Below are 8,400 nucleotides of genomic sequence, written 5' to 3'. Positions count from 1 at the left end.
CAGCATTTGTCTTGAGGTGTCTTTACCACTTGGAAGAATTATGATACTCGGTAAATTCGACATGTGGCACGAGTTCTATTTAAAGGTTGTGATTAGGTAGGAAGAATAAAAGCTTTAGAAGTAGCAGGCAGAAGAAAACCTGGGAAGATTGATTATTTCTTTGACATATCTTCTTGTAGAGTAACTTCAGCATGGATAGGTTTTAAACTACTAATCAAATTGTGCACACACATTAACATAATAGGAATATAGTTACTTAACCAAAGCATACCTGTAATTACCAGCCATCTCCAGTGAAACCAAGAAAACCAGTTATGGTGCCTACCATTTTTAAATGTCTTATTAGCATGTGAGCATGAGGTGCTCAGCGTCCTTCATGCCTCTCCTAGAGACATGCTCAGGGCGTGAGCAGCTCAAAACAGCAGGCAGTTATCCTGGTTGTCTTTCAAGCCACTATTACCCCATAATTTACAACTAACCCTTAAACTCCCTAAGCAGAAACCAGAAGCTGAAGGGCTTAGGAGGAGCTGATCAGATTTTCCTTACTTGGAGGCTGTCTATTCAGACTGAGATTCATTCATATGGTTTTTACTCTTCCTTTAGAAACACTGAACAGCACGGTGAGCCCTGCTCACACACGTGACATGATGTTTCTAGAAACCACAGTGTAAGGGGATCTTTAGGATCTGCGGTAGCATTCGTTTGCACATGCCCACTGGGCAATCCTTATTTTCCTGGGTCTTTGATCTAAGACAGTGTTAATGGAAAACACTTGACTTTTCAGGCAATGCCAGAATTGGAGATGCAGCAATCCCTGTGTGAGAGGAGTTTCTGTGTTTTGGAGTCCTGGGACCTTCTGTGCAGTTTTGGAAGACACTCGCCTGATTGGGCTGCTATGCCACAGTTTGGGGCTTCCGGGTTTAGAAGCAATGCAGACCTGTGTAGAGTTGTGTTCCTGCTACTGACTGTGGATGTCAGACACAGCTCCCCGTTGGGGTTTCCTGGTCAGAGCCGCACATTCAGGCTGGTGAGGCCCTCCGGTGGGTTGTTCTGAGGCTCAGGGAGCAGTCCAGCCTACCCTGGGGCAATCCAGGATATTAGTGTCCTGTTCCCCCAGTGTCCCCTCCTCCCCGTGAGCCGGTCAGCTGGACCCGGGCCCCTGAGGCCCTGTGGCCCGGCTGCTAGGCTGTTGGCACACCCTGGGGGCCCCACCGCTACTGCTCCTGACCCGCCACTCCTCCAAGAGCCCCCCTCATCTGCCCTTCTTTGTCTTCAGCACCTGGGAGAGGGTCTGTCCCCCAAGTCAGCCTTCACGATCAAGCCCTATAGTGAATGTAGCTTGTTATTAGCCTGAACCCCTGTTGCCAGTCTTGAACACTTTGCTGTAGGCAAACTGTTTGATTTAAACCCTTTAAAGGAAAAATCCGAGTTGTTACATGTCATACATCATACATTGAATGTCATATCAACTACTCTACCTGCACTGCTCAAGGTGGCAACCCTGGCCACACGTGGCTCCTGAACACCTGAAACGTGGCGGGTGAGAACTGAGTGTGCCGTGAAGTAAAATACACACCAGATTTCAAAGACTTAGCGCACAAAAAAAGAATTTAAAATGTTTAAATCTATTTTTATTGAGTAAATGCTAAGAGCCATAGGGCTAAATAAATACACCATTGAAATACATTTCAACTGTTTTTTTTTTACTTGTTTTAAAGTGACTAGCAGCATATTCTAATATGGTTTGCATTATATTTCTATTGGATTGTGCTGTACTAGACAAAACTGAGAAATTTATTAACTATTTATGACTAAACAATATTAACTATTTCAGAAATAAAGCAGCAAAACCAACAGCTTCAGTGTTACTGGGGCAGCTTTGTCTCTGCATTAGGGCAAGAGCTGCGTGTGTCACAGACGCTGCATGATTACCAGCATTTGACAGGATGCTTGCAGCCCTTTGTACTCACCCTGTGTAGGTTGTCATCTGATGTACCATATTCAATAAAGTCACAGATACATGGCTTCCAATTGCACAAAAGTTAAAAGTCACTCATGGGGTTTTCTGTTAAAAACGTAATGCCCAGTAGTCACCAGCTAATACAGCATTTGTCAGACCCATGGGGAATTTACAATAATGGAGTAACATTTTTTTCCTGGTTGATTTATTTGATTGTCTAACTCATTTTTTACAGACTTTCCAGGTATTTTGATTAATAACATGTACACTATTTTGGCTAAGCAAGTCACTTTTTAAAATTGCAACTGATCATGCAAAAATGAACCAAATTCAGTAATCTGCTTAATGATTCCCACAGAAGTTCCATTATTTGAAGAGAGCCAACATCAGGATGAACTTTTCATTAAAAAAAAAAAAACTCTTTAGTAATCAAAATAATACTTTATTTTTTTGTCCAGTCTTTGAAACATAGGAGTAAATTTATTCAGTAGACAGATAATCCAAGTAAACTTAGTCTTCCAGTGCTTTGTAAAATCTTTATGACTTTTGAGGTTTCTTGACATTTTCAGCCAGAAAACCAAATCTGGCATAAGGAATGTCTGTCTTTGAAAACAGCTTACAAACAAAATGTTATATGCAGTCATGGAGGAGGCCAGCCAGAAGCTCATGACAGTTGATCATTTAATAATTTCCTCCAGAATATCTATTTTCAAAACATCTTTGTGTGTGTGCTTGTGTGTCCTATCTGATTTTCTGTAAATATTATTGGGATGACAAGTTTGCAAAAAAGAAAGGAAAACAACCGCATTTTCATGAAATGGTGCTAATAAAATGAGTAGTCTTTGTAGCCATCTGTGAAGACAGCTCACAGGGCGTATCAGTGACGTGATCACAGCAAAGCTCCCATTGACCTCCGTGTTATAGTCATACAAACTGTTTTATTTCATTATTTTAATCCTTCCTCTGCTTTTTTTCTTTCCCATTTAAAAGTGCCCTGACCTGCATTCTCTTTTTAAATTCATCTGTGTCATTTTTATTTCTTTGGCTTTATTACTTCATCTTATCCTTAGCTTCATCAATTTTAACCATCAGAGTGTTTTATTTCTACTGGGCTATAAAGGAGGTTTCTTGTTTTGTTTTCTCTCAGAGCCTCCAATCCCCCTGGGGGTGGTACTACCTCCCTTTGTTATTAGTTTTGGGGAAAATGAACAATCTTTGCTGATTCTTTTAACCCAGCAACTCACCTCTGTACATAATCCATCATTCAAGTCTCTCCATCTGAACCTCGTGGACTGACTGTTCTTCTTCCGACAGCCCTGAGGGACACAGAGGTATTCACCTTTGCCTCCTGCTCCCTTTTATAATTATAATAGAGTTATGTGTTTATTGTGGGAATTTTGGAAAACAAAGCATGCATAAAAAAGAAAATAAAACCAGCCAGCAGCCTACCAAAAAGAGATAATCATTACTGACTTACACATTGTATCTCCTACTGGTGTATGAGAGGAGAGAGCCATAGGTAAATTGTGTGTATCCTATTTCTTTAAACATTCTTCAATTTAATTTTTAGTGGTTGCCTATTATTCTGTAGTATTTTAACTGTCTTGTGAAATTTGGATTATAGATTATTTTCTGCCCGTAACAGAAATTCAGTCAATTTACTGTAACAGAGGTCAATTTACTATAACAGAGGTCAATTTACTGTGTCATTCAACCAGCTCAGTCCCTTACACATTAGTGCTGTTCATTCATAGACACATCATTTGCCCCATCCCATCAAAGATGTAGACTAGTTTGCAGAGATAAATAAAATACAGCAAAAGAAAGGGAATTTTAAATATAAGAGAATAAAAGAGAAAATCAGCATAGTACAATGAGGTGGATCCGAGTGGGGACAGACTCCAACACTATGCCCAGGATCTTAGAAAGTGGCCCCGAACTTGATGCTAAGTTTTCTGATAGCCCAGGCAGAGAGGAGAACTCTAGAAGTTACTCAATTCAGATATCTGTGAAAGAAAAGCAGTCAGTCCCTCAGGAGCAGAGCTGACAGAAAGGCACCAACTAAATGGTTTTCCACTAACCTTCACAGTGAGGGCAGCGAGGAATTTCACACAGCTGTTCCTTACGAGACCTGCCTACAGAAGTGAGGGGGTCCTGCCAAACTGTGGTTCAGGGAAAGCAACTCTATAGGGGCCCAGTGGGATGCATTTCTGGTATACAGCTCTTGATCTGGCTAACCCAGGAGGGGAGCTCAGAGAACCTACAGGGAAGAATGGTTTGCATATTCTTCAGGAAAACCTCCATGCTGGTCTCTATAATATCTGTGTGCTGTACCTATCTATATTGAGTGGCAGAGTTTTGGTTTTGGCAACACAGTCATTTGAACTAAAACAGACTCCATCCATCCCTTCTACAAACACATAAAACATAACAAAACATTGTAAACACATAGACAAGATCCAAAGAACACACGGACTTTTTCCGGTTGTCACAGCAGCAGGAAAAGGTCTCAGACAGACTGAGCCACCAGAGGCAGCCCTAGGAGATATCGAACCTTAATATAGGTCCAAAAGGGTGAGGTTTCAATGCTCCAGGGACATTCTGATGCGGTCCTAGGCCTCTGCAAGGTAGAGGGAGCTGAAGCAGGGAAATGCTTTACACAGCTAAGTCCCCAGAAAGAAGTTCTAGAAAAGCTCTGCTACTGGCTTGTTGCTGGAAAGGGCTCTGATTTTCAAGTAACAGTCAAATAAATGAACAACAAAAATAATCCTGCTATGAGAAATATCCTGATCCTGAACCACTTGCCAGTATAGAGCCCTAATTTATGGGATCATGAACTGCAAAAGTAACACAAAAATGGTTTCCAGACCAGTAAAACCCAGGGAACGCTTGGCAAAAGAAAACGCAGAACAAGTCTGTAGTGATATTTCCTGCCAAGGCTCACGGGACACCCACAGAAACAGACAGCGCACGTGAGGGTGAGCTCACAGTGGTAAGTTCCAAAGCACAAAGGAAAGTGAGTCACCTCAGGAAAGTCAGCAGGCATGAGTGTGCAGGAAAATACATGCTGCCCACCAAGCTGAAATATTAGGAAGGGACACATAGTAACTATGCTTAAATAATCAAAAAGTTACAGGAGGTAAGACATACCAAGGGAAGAGCAGGACACCATCTAGAGAAAGAATCTGAACAGAACTGAAAATGAAGTAGATAGTCAGTGAAGCTAAAAATTCAAAACATGGGCCAAATAACAGATCAGACAAAACTAAAGAGACAAACGACCTGAGAAAATACCCCAGAACTCAGTTCAGAGATAAAACATTCTCAGATACGAATGACCATAAATTCAAGATCAGATTTAACTTGGCCCTTACTTAGCACTCAGTTTGGGCAGCCCTGGACGGGGTTCTTTATAAATATCATTTCACTTACCCTTGTGATATTCCTTTTTTCAGATGGGTTAACTGAGGCACAGAGAGTCTGACTTGCTCACCAAAGCCTTATGGTTGGGGTGTAGGCAGCTGCCTGAGCAGAAGAAACACCGGGAGGCCCCGCCGCTGGGCCATCCATCTGCTGCTCAGCCCCATGGGATGCAGTAGTGTTGTCTCTTTCCAACACCTAAATAATCCCCTCTTGACTGTATAGTCTCTGCCAGCTGCCAACGGCAGTATTTTGCTCTTCCCCACAAACGACATGTATCAAAGATTTCTGCAAAGGCTCTTGACTTCCCTACCTACTATTTCCTCTTCAATCCCCTCTCTCACCTGTATTACACCACATGCTCCTAGAACATTCCCCTGGGCTTCAGATGCAGATATGCATGATTGCCTCTTTGGTACTACAAAGTTAACATAACTAAAACAAATCTCTTCATCCCTTGTCATCCTCATTTTTATTACAAAAATGTAAAAAATATATGAAAACAAATTATCTCTCCACAAGACACTGATTAATGACAAAGAGAAAAGGAAGCTTTGCTGGTATAAATGACCTCAATCAAGGAAAGTTAATCACCAATCATGTGACAAACAGATATTGGGTGACTCTTGATGTGATCCACTGAGAAGGATTCAGCATCACTTCGGTGGTCTTCCTGCCAGGAATATATGACCTAAATCTAATCTTAAGCAAACATCTGACAAATTAGGGAAAATCAGACCTACATTAACTGTCCCAGATTTTAAGGAAACTAAAGAGATTATATGAACAACTGCTAAATGCGATGTGCGGTCCTGGATTGGATCCTGGACCAGAAAAAAAAATTATTTCTCTTTAGCTATAAAAGATAATATGAGACATTTGGTGACATTTGAAAGCTATGTAGATAATATTTATGAGTGTCTAAATATTGATTTCCTGATCTTGATAATTGTCCTGTGGGTATCGAGGAGAATGAAGGTGTTTGTAGGAAATACACATTCGTAGGAGTAAATGGCATTATGTCTGAAACTTATTCTCAAATAATTCGATTAAAATAAACAAGCATCACTGCCATATACAGAAAATGACGAAGCACAATGGGTACATCACCAACGTTTAGGGAATCTGGGCCAAGTATATACAGGAATTTTTTTGTGTTGTTTTTGCAACTTTTCTGTAAGTCAGTTATTTCAAAATGAAATGTTACACACACACACATGCACGCCACAGACGGAGCAAACGGGCACCCACCTGCCTCCCAGCTGCAGTTATCCTCAGCGCGTGGCCGACCCCGCTGCACCTTAACCTGCACCTCCTTGCTCCGCGGGTGCTCTGCTGTATTCCTGAACAGTTCAAAGAATTACTTCCTGTTGAACTTCACAGGAGCCCTACCAGAGGAAGAGTAGGAACCACCCTGTTACGTGGGCAGTTGGGACGGAGAGGGATCAGGAGACTTGCCTTCGCCCACAGCCGGTCAGCGGCAGTCGCGGGACGCAAACGGCTTTCTGACTTGGGTTCATCTCAGCGAGCGTCATTCATCTGAAGTAGTACATGTGGAAACCGCAGCACAGCGGGGTCTCTGGGCGTCTCCTCTTCCAGGGCCTGTGCCGCTGTCATCCCCTAACCAGCCCCACAGCTCCGAGCTCTACAGGAGGCAAGCCCAGCACCTCCAGACCCCCGAGTGCCACCTTCCGGTAGGTCACCTCTACCTTTCGTGGAAAACTTCGTTCTTTCCTCAGGGCTCTGGTACCTCTTTGCACGAACCTTCCTGTACAGTTCTCGCCTTATGTTCCGGGTAGCTGACACGTCGGTCTCTCCAGCCAGAATGTGAGCTCCTCGATGGTGAGTCTGTATATTCACCTCTTGGGTCCCAGCAGCTCAAATTAGTAAGTAATGCTGAGCGAGTTCAACACAGGGACTATTTGTTTACAAAGATGTGAGCAGAGTTTAGGAAGATGAGAGGAATCCCTCAGTAGCCTCTCCTCCCTTCTCCCACCCCACCCTAGACCCAACCGCTCCCAGGAACCCTTCTGGCATCAGGCAAGGCATACGGATAGGGCTGCTGATTGGTGAGCCCTGCTAGCAGGTACAGCAGACCCTAACCAGAAAAGCCAGAAGTCAAGGGAGCCCCCTAGTGGGGGCCAGCGCCCCAGGCCCGGGGCAGGGAGGAGGGGGTGGCTGGGACACACGACCACACCCCTGCGCCCCCGGCACATCGCCGAGCAGCGACATCTGAGTGGGATGTAGGGTGGATGATAGTGTGTAAGTACTTAGAAATGGTGTATAGTATTGATTTCCTTTGCACACGGTGCACAGAGATATTTTTTATTGAATTGCCGATTCTTACATAATGCTTGTCAGTGTACCCTGGAAATAGAGAAAACATCTCCCATTATTGCTACAGCATATTTAGCAGTTTAAATTAGAGACACACCAACCAATCCAAAGTTTAAAGTGTTAGGCTGTCAAGGTGACCTTAAATTTCTAAACCAAAGCATAAAGTGATTGTTCTATTTAAGAATATTACAGCCCTGCTACGCGAATTCAGCTAAAGGTCTTGTATACCCCTAAATATGAGAAAAAGCTACTTCTTGTTTTAGTTTTCTCGCCCAAACACTGAAGCCCCTCTGGCCGTTTAGTAGTGACAACACCGTGAGAGCTGGACGGAAGGGCAAGTGCAGCCGCAGCCTCTGGTAACTCCACACAAGCGTCCGTTGCGCCCCCTCCGGAGATGCAGCAGAGACGCGGGGACTCCCTGCAGGGGCTGCCAGGGCTCCGGAGCAGGCACTGTGGGTCCTGTGTGCCAAAGCTTGTCTTCCCTGGCTCTCAGAGTCTCTGCTTTGGGAATTTTGCAACATACTCCTGGTTTCAAAGGCCACTCCGTATTCATTTATTGAATCAATCTTTTAAACAACACCCTGCAGTGTTTGCCTCATACACTTGAATTCCTTTAACATTTGTAATTAATAGACTGAAGTTGTGGCTCTAAGAACAAACTCACCAGTGACCACAAAGATGCT

At 43.4% G+C, this 8,400-nt stretch overlaps 1 long non-coding RNA gene across 1 annotated transcript; it reads right to left on the bottom strand.

Moving 5' to 3' along the window:
* Nucleotides 1-2,563: 2,563 nt before the first annotated feature.
* LOC130684379 (uncharacterized) lies at nt 2,564-7,330 on the bottom strand. Its single transcript, XR_008998626.1, has 3 exons — nt 7,185-7,330; nt 6,632-7,148; nt 2,564-4,220 (listed from the first exon to the last, which is right to left on the bottom strand). It is a non-coding gene; the product is annotated as an uncharacterized LOC130684379 (long non-coding RNA).
* Nucleotides 7,331-8,400: the final 1,070 nt, after the last annotated feature.

The sequence above is a fragment of the Manis pentadactyla genome, chromosome 7, assembly GCF_030020395.1.
Source record: "Manis pentadactyla isolate mManPen7 chromosome 7, mManPen7.hap1, whole genome shotgun sequence".
NCBI lineage: Eukaryota > Metazoa > Chordata > Mammalia > Pholidota > Manidae > Manis > Manis pentadactyla.
This window is presented reverse-complemented; position numbering and strand designations above follow the sequence as displayed.